This window comes from Pygoscelis adeliae, unplaced genomic scaffold (genome assembly GCF_000699105.1).
Source record: "Pygoscelis adeliae isolate BGI_AS28 unplaced genomic scaffold, ASM69910v1 Scaffold414, whole genome shotgun sequence".
Taxonomy (NCBI): Eukaryota; Metazoa; Chordata; class Aves; order Sphenisciformes; family Spheniscidae; genus Pygoscelis; species Pygoscelis adeliae.
In genome coordinates this window covers 273225-283927 of record NW_008824673.1, presented here as the reverse complement: position 1 = coordinate 283927, position 10703 = coordinate 273225, and positions in this window count along the sequence as shown.

Sequence of the window (10703 nt, the reverse complement as noted above, 5' to 3'; positions counted from 1 at the left end):
GCTCTAATGGGCTCCCTGCTCTCTTCAGCAAAACCGGAGGAGAAATAAAAAAGCCAAAATGTTTGTAAAAGAGGAGGTGGGAGGAATCAAGGAAAAGATGAGAAACAGTTTGTTGATTTCTTTTGAATCCCTTCCTCCCTTTTCATTATTCAGGTTGCCTTTCGCTCCTTCTTGCAGTTAAACGTGCAGCCCAGGGAGGTGGTTCACATTGAGAAGTTCTTAATTTTCTGAAATACAATAGTGACAAAAATATCCTACTTTTATCCAAGGGACAGCAGCTTTGGAGGTAGGCAGGGGTAAGGTGGAGGGTAGAGGTTTGGGTTTTTATTTTGATTTTTTAAATTTTTTTTTTATTTTTTTTCTTTTAGTTTTTATAAGCCTTGTGTCTTCTTTATACCTTACTATGTTTTAAATAGTTTGTAAGCATCTGGGGGGACTACATCTGCGTTGGGTTCTGCCTGAAATTCCTTTGAGTTCTGTTAAATTGACCATTATAATGAAACTAGGACCTTCTCTGGCACATTCTGTCTCAGAATTAAAAAAAAAAGTGCATCTCCATGCTTTCCACCTCCGACATTTTCCTACATTTTCATTGAAACTTTCTCGTGTGGTAAAAGGCTGAATGCACCTTAGGGTTTGTGAAAATAATTTTTTCCTTTTGTTCTACTTTTTGTAAAAGGTGGAAGGTATTAATCTTTTGTGCCAGAAAATCAACCTTTGTAGGAATATTCCCATAAGAAACTTTGGCCTCTGTGAATGTCTTTGCGCGGATTGACAGAGTTTTCCACGCTGATTCCTGTCTTTGAGCAAATGTGACACACTTGGCGCTGATAAAGCTTCATAGATAGTAAGTGGTTGAGTATTTTAAGGAAGGTTTTGGTGTGTGGTTTTGCTTTTATTTTGTTTTAACCTGCGTCACTTCACTGATGTGATTCATGGTATGGAGCTCTCCGTGCTGTACAGAAGTAAGCCTGATGGAGAAATGTGTGCTTGGATTTGAGCTCCCTCTAGGCTTTTGGCTCTGAGTCCCTCTAAATCTTTGCTGCTTTAATCAATGTGCAGATTTGGGCAAATAGAGGGTAAGATTTAAAAGCCCTTGACTGGAGTGTTGCTCTTGGGAAGAAAACACTGGCTAGTGAAGAGCTCTTCAGTTTGGGCAGGGAGGGAATTGCAAGAACCATAAGCCAGTCAAATTCAGGTGGGAAATGAGGCACAGCGTTCGGCAGCGTGTGTGAAGGAAGATTAATGACTGAACAAACTGTCAAGAAAGGTGGATTCCTCATCTTTAGGTACCTTCTGATCTTGACTGGCTGCCACTGGCAAGGCTATCACCAAATGCAGCCCCACGATACAGTGGCATGCCTCGTGACGGTAACGGGAGTGTGCCTTGATCTACGGCAGCCTGGCACTCTGTGTAAGTGTGCAAGGGTTATCCCGTGGGATGCTCATGGTTCCCACGGTCTGCAGCTTCACCAGTCTCACAACGATATGTCCATGCAGTAAAGCCCATAGTTCTTAAATCCATTCCCTGGACTCAGAGGACATTGCCTCTGTTCTCTCCCTACATAGCACATGATGTAAAGCACAACCCAATAATGTATGAAATATCCTAAATTCAAAAGCCATAAAATTAAAATGTATGAGTAAAAAGTATAAAAGGTTGAGAGGTTTGCTGACGTCCTGGTGTCCTGCAGTTGCTGAAACTTGCAATGAGAAGCTACCCAGATAGTCCTAGGAATGGGACTAGCCCATGCACTCTGTGAAGTTTGATATCTGAGATATCAAACTGTTTCTTGCTCATCTGCCCTTGAATAAAAATTCCTTCTGGGATGCAAATCTGGTGGTTAGTTAAAGAAGAATAAAACACACAAGTCAGACACTGGAGGGTTCTTTTTTTTATTTTAACTTAGTATCTGTCCAAGCACTAGCACGTGCTCTCCAACACTCAACCTCTTGTTGTGGCCCATCACATTGCACCATGAAAACAAACGTGGGGAGCAGTTTCTCCATCTTTGTTCAGTGCCAAGTAACTGAGCAGACCAAACCCAGACAGCAGCAGAGGCTGGCATTTTTGTTAAGTCATGCAGTCTGTAATTCATGAAGGTATCAAGTTCTACCTTAGAACAAGTTTTCTCACGGCCATCGCTGGCCTGCTTGAAAGCTCATTCTTCTCTGATGAGAATGTTCTCTTTTTCCCTGTTGTTTAGCAATGTTCTGGTGTAGGTCTTGGGTGCTTATTTCTGTAGTTTATACGTCTTTTCCCAGTCCCATTCTCTATGGTTTCAGCTTTAATCAACTGAAAATCTTAAAAAAGAGTTTATGTTCTGTATCTCAAGCACTTTTCCTACTTCCAGATTGCAGCTATGAGAAAGGGAGACTGGCAATAAAGCACCCAGAAACACTAAACCCATCACTAGTTTGTTACCCTTGTTCTGGATTTACTAAACAGGCTTAGCTGCCAATAGAATAAATTCCTAAATAAAGTTTGTCAACGTGCTGAAAAAAGTCCAGAGCAACCTCATGTCTTTCACGCAAACAACTGACTGCATTGACTTGGTCAGGGATAAAATACAAGCAACAACTCACTGATGTGGATAGTGTAATTTCTGTCTGCGCATCTGCGCTATCGTAGGTAGCCCCGCCAGGCACAGTTGAGATCCCCCAGCGGAACAGGTTGGCCAAGGAGCGTCTGCTGCCACTCGGGGGTATTCCTTCACCCTAGGTAGTTGAAATCCCTTTAGTGCTTGGAAGCTTATCTGAAAACAGATACCTACATGGAAATACCAAATGGACATAGCAATGCATGCCAGTGACTGACGCCATTGTCTATCACTTGCTTAGACGTTGTGGGGAAGGATGAGAAGGAAACTTCATGTTGCATAAGTTAATATTTATTCTATCTAGGGTAATCAGTCTTCCTTATCTTAATAGCTGCGTATCAGAGTTTTAATGTGCCTGAGAGACACAAGGCAGGTATCTTCACAATTACCGATGGGGAAATTCTGGAGTAGTTCATAGCCTGGAGATAGCAATAGCTCCCACTGCGCCAGTGCAGCCCAAAGTGACCATATATGCTGGCTTCAGCAGCACTCGCCGGCGTCCTTTGTGCAGCTACTGGGTCTAAGTTACCAGCAGCCCACATTTCATTCCAGGCAGGGTATATAGCTTTCTAGTTTCCATTCTCAGTTCGTGTCCTTTTACTTCGTCCAGAGAAATACACGATGGCAGTGGAGTCTGCGATGCATCAGAAATGCTGGTTCTGGTGCGTAAATAGAAGCTGTACATGCAAGTTTTTACTATAATGGCTGTGGTCATCTGTGTGTGCCAGGTTTGCTCGAAACCTTCAGAGCAGTCTGAACTCTGCTGTAGGGTGCTGTTTCTGTGGGTCTGCGCAGATCTGAGGAAGATGATGGAGACTGGGTAGCATCTGGCGTGCCTGGCTGTGTGACGGGACTGTCGCATAGGAAGCCTTTGGCTCAGAAATCAGGTGACAGTGGCAGCTATTTCATCCTGCACAACTGTCCATGGAGGGGAGAGCACATGTTCTCCTCCGCTTCGTGGCGCTCAGTCTATGAGGGTTGAGTTGGGCTAGAAGTGCATTTTACTGGGTTGCGACCAGTGAAACAGAAAAGCTATAGGTTCTTGTGCACAGATGCTTGATTGTAGCCGACAGCAAAAGTCTTACTAATGAACAATGCTTCTGTCTGCAGGTGGTCTGGGAACCGAGGGAGGAGGGGGGGGTTGATAAAGATCATAAGAAAAAGAATTCAAGACAGAAACAATTAAAAAAAAAAAAAAGACTTGAAATCCCTAATCCTTTGGGACCAGTTTCTAAGGGTCCATAGTTAAAAATACCATAATTAAAAAGAGCTTTCTTATAGCACAGAGTTAATAGGGAGCATCTAAGAAAATACTTTTTTTTTTCTCTTAACGTGCTGCCTTCCCACTTCCTGCTTCTCTGCAGTCTTTGTACCTAAGAGTTTTTTGTGGATGTTTACTAGACACTTCCAGCAGAAGGAGGGTTAAGTACATGAGAAGGGGGTGGAGAGGGAATCCCAGCTTGGAACTTGAGACTTTCCAGCTGAGAAAGAAAGATTCAGAGATGCAGACGTAATCATACAGCACCGCAATCAACTCCTGTGTCAAAAGAAGTCAGGAAAAGCACATAAATAACTCCACAGCCACACTTAATGTAGTGCAGGACATATATCAATAATGCCACCACTTCCTCCAGGGTGAGTATAGAAAAGCTTCCTATCTAAACGCTTGCAAAATGGTTTAAATACTTTGAAATGGCTTGGTGTAAACTTCAGAAATTGAGGTAGCTTTGAATTCAAATTATTTGGTACCAGATCAAGTAGATACTCTTTTATCTTATTGCAAGTTTTGGGTTTCCTTGCAAATAGTCTCAAGAAATAAACTGTGGTTGTCTGAAGCATAATCTATGTTGTTTCCTGCTGTAAATTCAAAACTCCGAATGAGCTGCCAAGGACTGAAAAGCACACTCAGTTAGCGGGAATGCAAATTTGTCTGTATTCTTTAATGTAGAAATTTGAGCATTTCTATTTTAATGGCTTAACTCCTTCCAGCTAATTGCTTGAGTTGCTCTAGTTATCTGCCTGCTTCAATGTAATGAGCTGAACACTTTCAGGTAATCCACGTGTTTAGGATGGGCTCTCCTGAAGCTGTCACCTTGAAGCGGCTTTGAAGCGTCCTCGGTAAATCTACATTTTATTTGCTGCCTGTGTAACGTACAACAGCTTCTGTAAGGACTGTGGGGTGTTTGTGGTCAGTCTGCTGATCTGAAGGATCCAAAGTCTTTTTGACTGATACAGACAAGAATGGAGGATGGAAGAGGAAAGAAATGCTGCTGTCTTCCTTCTCAATGGGGCGCTTTCTCCCCTGCTAGGTGGATGGTGATGTGATGTTACAGATGGTGTGTGATTTATTGCGTTATTAATATTATTATTACCAGTCTTTATGGAATGGTTCTCGGTTAATGCGCTCGAGTTCATAAACCGTTTCATGCTGGGCTTTGTGTGTATGTGTTTGTAAAATGCCTGTTTTCCGTTACAAAACAGGGAGATAAATGAAGATGACAGTCACATTTTCCTAACATAAATTTCTCCCTTTCTCAGTCCTCCTTGGAAACCATAAATTTCAGCAGTGTGTCTGTGTGCTCCAGACATCAAAAAGCCACATTCAGGCAGGCGGATTTACAAGCCCTCTGTTTTCCTTGGTCAAGTCCTTTGCAGAAGAAGAGATAGACATCCAAATGATAACAGAGAGCTGGGAAGGGAAGCAGAGTTAAAGGAGGAAGCTGTGCAATGTGGGAGGGGAAGGAAGGTCTCCTGGGAGGACTTGTCTCAGCTGATACAATTCAGGTGGTGGATAGAGATTTTCCCTCTATTTCTGGCCAATAAACATCTTCTTGTTTTCCTGTTCCTGTACTAAGTGTTTTCAGCCATAAGTATTCAACCTTTTCTTCCTCACAGCTAAAACTCTTGTCCAAGTTATCATGTCTTGATTAATGCAACATCCTTTTCTCTTGGCCTTGAAGAACACTGACTTTTGCCCAAATCGTATCCATTCAGAAACTTCCTCACATTGGCTTTTTCTTCTCTATCGCATCAAATACTTGTCTGTACTTTTGCGGTCCTTCTTGGCCTGTCCTCATCTTATATCCTGTTTCCCATTTAAGATCTGTTCCTTCCCCCATGCTGCCCCTTGCACTTGACAGGAACAAAATTTCGCATGCGAACAACCTTTACTTCTTGCCCTTTAGTCCCTTCCTATGGTGCATTTTTTTCTATGCCTACCATTAAAATCTTGACTGTTTCAGTTGCTGGCATGCTAGACTACTTCCTATTAGGCCTAAATATTAATATTATTCCTAAATATTATGTTATTTTCCTGCCCTGTATTTCCCTGTCTTTATGGGCCTTGTGTCTCTTTGAGGCTTGGACCATCCTTTCTTCCTTGTGCAGCATGTAGCACCTCTTTGTAGGATACTAATAGTAATTCATTCACGAGTTTCGCTTGTCACCAGTTCAGCGGCTTTGGTCACTAGTGCATAAGCAGTGTTATTTGCCTTTTTAAAATTATTATTTTACATGCTATGATTAAGCATAATTAGCTGGGAGTTAGCACACATTAATAAAACCAAGACTCAAGGTTGCAGATTAGAAACCTTGTTCTGGTTTTCAGTCTGCTTTAAAAACTTTACCATGCCCTGCAGAGCAGATCAAACTCGCTGATCTGTTGAAATAAAACCTTTCCTGCAACTTCAGTCCTTATCAACAAAATATTTGGGAGGCCACACAGGCCACAGATCCATCACCGTAATTACCTCCCTGGACAGCAGGGTCTCTGCAGATTTCCTGGCATGGGTGTGTCAGGGAGGAAAGGAGACTTCAGCTCTGCTCTCCCGCCCTGTGTTTTGGGACTCCTGGCCAGCTGATGGCTAGATCCAAGTAGACTTTCAGACCTCTCCTGAGTGCTTTGGGCTTGCACGTGCTTTTTTCAAATGCAGAGTGTGCGCCTATAGGTTGGCTGTATCCTTGGCGTGACAGACTTGCTGTGCCCCTTCTGTATAGGACATGTGCTTGTCGTTTCATCTGGGATTTCCCCGGCAGGGATGTAGGAGCTGTGTGTGCATGCTTTCATGTCACACCGTCCAGCTGTAGCCATGACACTCCCCAGCAACACACACGCATTGGCATTGGACTGAATCTTCCAAAAGTTCTCTTCCTACCAGGTCGTTCCCAGGGGTGATGTTTTCTAGCCTCTGACTGTAAGAGGCTCCGGCAGAATCAGAAGCTGAGCTGTTCAGTAATGACTTTGAGCCACGACTTTTAGCAGAGACCTGTTTTGTTCAGGGCTGCGTTGTTGTAACATGAGCGTCTGGGCAGCACCGCAGCCACGTCCAACTGCTTCTTGAAGGTGCCTCTGAAAGGTGTCCTTGCTCACATTCTCCTTCGCTCGCCAAACATAACAACAGTAATAACAAAGTATAAACATTCAAATGAGAGTCTGACTCTATAGCTTTTTTTTTTTAGTAGGTCCTTCACTGTTTTGGCATTTTATACCAACCCGTTGCACTGGTGATAAGAGGAGCGAGTCAGAAAGGAAACTCCAGATCCTGATTTTACTACAGATGGCTAAGCCCGTCAGCAAGGACTATTATTTCAAGTGCCATATTTAGCAAAAATTAGCTCGATCTTGTTAGCTGCCATAACTTCTAGCAAGCTATATCATGGAAAGAGGTTTAATAATCCAGATCACCCATTGTTTTCTTAATGAAAATATACCTGCATTGTTCTGGTGAAAAGTTTTTTTTAGACCACTGATTTTTGTCCTCCTGTTTGACTGGTTTTGCCATATGTGACAATCCTGAGCTACTACTTCCATGTGATTGTTTATTTCAGCTAGTGTAAAACATTTATATCTTACCCTAGTGCTTTTAAACAAAATCCCATCACCAAACCAAAAGATCCTATCGAGATTAAAGATGTGTTAGGAGTGTACTACCTTGATCCAGTGCCTGCCTGTGAGATCTCATCTGCTACAATAGATCTGGCATTTGCAATCTGTGTTTTTTCCAAGAATATATACAGACTGGTTTGTGTTGTTTTGTAAATACTTGGGCTATGAGGCTTATCCAGTTTATTTTGACAAATTTGCTAGAGCAGGAGATCCCCGAATGTGGTAGGTCCGTTTCTGGTAATGGGGGTGCTGGGTGGGCAGGTGGTTCTGGGGGTGAGCTGGGGCAGGATGTTGTTCTGGGGTCCTACCTGAGGCAGGAGGAGATAGCAATCCGTCTCTTCCATCAGCACAGGTCTCTGAGCACAGGGCGTGGTGGTGGTGCTGCTAACGCAATATGCAAAGCTATTGTTGGCATCGCCAGAGCAATAAGTGAGGGAGCATAGAATGTGTCTCTGCAACCACCAGACATTTTTATCTGCTTTGCAGATTGTGTGTTAGTAGCTGAAACAGAACTGTGTTGTCAAGGAGTGCTTTGTCAGCATCTTTTTGGCAGCAGTGACGGTCATGTTCATGGATCCCAGTCACGCTGGGATCCCATGTGGTTGATCACAGATAACACCTGTATTCCTCAAGGAGGGACTTATGCTTTTAAACACATAATCACCAACTGTGGCCAAAAATCTCCATCCCTTTTGAGCGGACTAGTTCTATGAACACCAAGGTATGCATGGCAGAGGTCTTGATTTTGACCATGCTGGTGATGGAGGCTGTGCCAATATCCTCTCTAGATGTATGTCACGGCGTCGAAGGACATCCCGTGATGTCCTTGCTGAAGCCTTGCTGCTTCAGTTCCCATGTGTACTCTGTTAAGATCAGCATCCTTTGTTCCCTGGGTCAGCTTTTTGTACAGTAGCCCTCTCAGGTTGCTAATTTGAGCAGCTGAAGTAGGGCAGCTTTGTTTGCACATCGTCATTCCAGGAAATCCTTGAATCTCCTCGTCTGTTGTGGCAGCCGGGTACATCTTGCCAAACTCTTCTCTGCCTGATATCTTTCCTTTATTTCCAGTACGTGGAATTCAGCTTTAGCTTAGCAGCTCCAGCTCTTTCCAAAGTGAGTTGGAGCTTTCTGTCATGCCTTTTCTGCAGATTTTCCCCAGATGTAAGCATCAGCTCTGTAGACTTTGGAACCCTCCTGGATACACCAACAAAAATATGTTGTGTTTTCCAGAGAAACACCTCTGATGCTGAACTCGACCCAAGTGACAGGCTGAGGAAGGTGTCTCTCAAAGACGGTGTTGAATGCCCACAAACATGCACTTTATTTTTCTAAGGGCACCTGCCAGAACACTGCTGATGCATCAAGCACAGAAATATATTTGGCATTAGACATCTCTCCAAAAATGTCTCTCTTTGTAGGTAATGGAAAATGTTTCTTTTTAACGTATTCTTAGAATTATTTTGTCTATGCAGAATTTTTATTGCAGTAACCTGTGAGTATAACAAATCTGTTGATTCTTTTCCTTGCTCTGTCGTTCACAATAATTGCATCTTTTCCAGCTCTAGGTGCCATTGGTAAGACCAAGCTTTCTGCACGAAACCCTGAGTTTTACCTTGTTACTTTATGCTCAGTGCTCCTGGTGCTGGCTCCATACTGCTTTGTGCGCCTCTGCTTTAAAATCTGCTTCCATTGCAGCACCGTCTCTTGTTTCTGTGAAGCCTTCCCTGAACTAATGCTATTGTCCTCTATTTTCGTCAGCTTTGCGTTTGATTCATTTCTAGTGGATTTCAGCTCTGGTGAGGCTTTTTGCTACTCGGTTTTCCTCAGGATAGTCTCTTACTCTTGGTAAATTAGTTTCTCAGAGCCAAGAAACTTAAAAAAAACAAAAACAAAAAAAAAAAAACCATCCCAGAACCAAAGGTGGATCAAAGCTACCAAGGCCATGAGGCACTGTCTTGCCTTTGCAGCACTTGTGGTTAGTGCTCCTGTAAATCTGCTTCCAGCTCTTCGGAATTGTCTAGCATAAGGCACATTCTAGCACACCAACTTGTTCCAAATAGTCCATGCATGACCTTCTTAAAGCATGGCTTACGCAGGGAGCAGCTGTAGACAGCTGCTGGTCTTTGCTTGGGATCACGGACACCCCAAGAATCCCATGTATTTTTGTAAGGAAAGCCCAGAGCTCCTTTAGCTGCATTTTATGAAGTTTAGTTTTGTGGATAATGAGTCCCTTTGCAAGCAGGCTGTAGCCGAGGGTTTCCTTGCGAGTTCAGGAAGTATCTCCATGCTTGGCTCGTTTTTGGTGTGCAATTGCAGCTGTCTTTTCTTTCCGTCACTGATGTTTTCTTGGATACCAGGGAAGAATTAATGCTCTAGGTAAGTCAGCCGTAGTCCCACATGGACTAAAGGAACCTGGAAGTAGCAAACTGTCACTGTATTGATTGTGGAAGGGACACAAGTCTTGGGATAAAAGGCAATGATAGATGTCAGCGCCCAAGGAAGCTGGCGTGGGAGAAGCCTAGACTCAGACTAGTGTGATCACCGTCACTGGGCAACAAGTCAGCCTGTCCTGGCTTTCATCCTTGCCTGGGTTATTAATTCTGTTGGGCTCTGCATCAAGCAGAGGCTGCCCCTGTGACAGATGAACTCTCAATTTATACAGCTACGTGATTCCTGGGAGGGGGAACAGGCAATCTTCAGTAACCAGCACCCCATTGTAGTGTATGGAATAAAGAGTCCTGTAGTATGTAAACTGGCCTAGCTTTTCCCTTTCTTCCATTATTTTAGCTCTTAACATTTGCCATAAATAAGGTCAGTTTCTAAGTAATAACAATAATAATAAAACCTGATGGTAGTTTTACATTGTGGGGTGATGTCTGTCCAGTTAGTCTGTGCTCTTGTCCTCATGTGTCTGGAAAATTTCTATTTATATATGATGTACAGAGGCTTTTTCCAGTTTCAAGGTGGGGATTTGCTGAAGGCCTCATCTGGGTCATAATGAAAACTGCTGGGATAGACTGACTCATTCTCCTGCTATAAACAGCTAATGTACATAAACTTTCTATTTCTTTTGCACTTGTTGCTACCTCTTTTTATCCTGTTTCTTAAATTCACTTGTTTTTATGGCAGGGAGATGAAGCCAAGACCAACTATACTCATTCAACTCCTCCTGGTATTTTAAGCCTAGTCCTTAAGCTACTTGAAGCAGTATTTCACCATGT